The following is a 1801-nucleotide window of genomic DNA, read 5'->3' on the forward strand; positions in this document are numbered from 1 at the left end:
ATTTAGCTTTTAAAACTGAGAAGAGGCACCGAAAGAAGAGAAATCCTGGCGCTATGGCCGTCCACATCAACCCATGGTGCTCACAAATAATAACCCTCAACTCAAAGAGCATGGAAGCGATCTTGTTCTCACATGAGCACACATAACAATATATAGGATTGGACGTTTCTAGGCCTCTTGAGCTTATTTAGTTCTCTCTGCTTTGTTGTGGCTACTCAGAGAGGCTGGATGAACGGGCAGTTTTTTAAAGGAATGATGTTGCATGCCTTGTGCTATTCGAATACATCCTGTAGGCGGAGACATGAGCAGATTAAAATGGGGATGGGTTAGTCACAGACTGATTTTAGAGGCTTTTAAAAACCAGGCAGATAGATGAGCCCATGTGTGTATGTGCGCGCACACGCTTGATGCCCACATTGTCTGCACCGTGAAAATCCCAGAGTTACTGAAGAGATTGCAAAATCAATATGGGCTATTCATACATGAATCTAATCCTCAGATTTACTGCCATTTAATCTGTGTATGGCAGGGGCTCTGATGCTCTCTAATGCTGTCAAACAGATGCCCCTGCTCAGCCTTCCAGGTTAGGCTGCACCTGATGACACCATTGAGCCATGGCAGCAGGCACATTTCAGCTTTCCTCAGGTGGCAACTATTACATGAAGACTGGCATTGTAGCAGCATGTTACATAAAAGAAAATCATACCAAATGTTTAAAACAAACATGTTTGACCCCAAAATCTTCTTTGGCAAGTTTGATCTGGGAGCAAATATAAATATTACATGCTGGTCCGGGTGGTTATTGAGTGTGTTTTGCCTCCCCCTCCCCTTCAAATGTCAGACAACAGCATACCCAGCTTGCCGTTCGACAGTGCTTATACTGCCTTGAATAGAAATACTTTGTTTTTTGAATTTAAAAGAAATAACACCAGGTGTGCAGTGAATAATATCAAACAGACCATTTCATTTCATGCAAGCTGAATTTAGGAGGAGTATTACATCAGAGGCGAGGAAAGAAAGAGAACAAACAGAATAATTGTGCACGTGGGGTAAATATCTGGGGGTGTCGTCTTGTTTTGTTCTTAATTTGCCGTCGATACACGATTGGTTCGAAAGCCCAGCCACTCCCCTCCAGTAAAGCACAGAAGACAATGAACATGTGAAACAGTTACTGTTGTCTCTTATTATTCTAAACAATATTGACAAGTGTTCCTAAATGATCCTGAGGAGATTTGCATGTGTTTTGTGCTGAAAAAAATAATATGAGGGAAGCTACTGAGTCATATCACGTAAACACACCGAACACAGTTTCTGTAACGCACAAAGAAATAATTGCTATCTTTTAATTAGTCAATTGTAAAAAAAAAATTTAATAAAATTAAGACGTGCACCTCAGCTAGTCAAATGAATTTTTTACACCTCGTCTTGCAGGCACGTACGCGGGACGGACGTGCATCTGCACACACGCAGCCGCCTTTGCGGCATTAAAAAGCATACGTTGGCACGAATTTGGCTTGCGTGCGTGCGTGCGTGCGTGCGTGCGCGCGCGCGCGCGTGTGTGTGTGTTTTGTGCTTCTACGTGTTAAAGAGAGTAAATGCAGGGAATCTCTCAGTGTGCGGATGCTGAATGTGAAATGTCAATGTTATTGAACAGGTGCTGCGAGGCAGAGCTGTGATGTTTTTATTTCCAAGCTCTTGTAGAGCGAGGCAGAGTAGAGAGGGCTCATGGGATAATGGGGGAGGTTCAGGGGTGGGGGAGTGTGTGTGTGTGTGTGTGTGTGTGTGTGTGTGTGTGTGTGTG

At 43.6% G+C, this 1801-nt stretch overlaps 1 protein-coding gene across 3 annotated transcripts in view; it reads left to right on the forward strand.

The window, feature by feature from the left end:
- Positions 1 to 1801, forward strand: part of rerea (arginine-glutamic acid dipeptide (RE) repeats a) — a 127782-nt gene that overhangs the window by 28219 nt on the left and 97762 nt on the right. The gene's annotated exons all lie outside the window — the stretch shown is intronic.

Source organism: Pundamilia nyererei, unplaced genomic scaffold, assembly GCF_000239375.1.
Source record: "Pundamilia nyererei isolate P.nyererei 1_Seehausen unplaced genomic scaffold, PunNye1.0 scaffold00049, whole genome shotgun sequence".
Lineage (NCBI taxonomy): Eukaryota > Metazoa > Chordata > Actinopteri > Cichliformes > Cichlidae > Pundamilia > Pundamilia nyererei.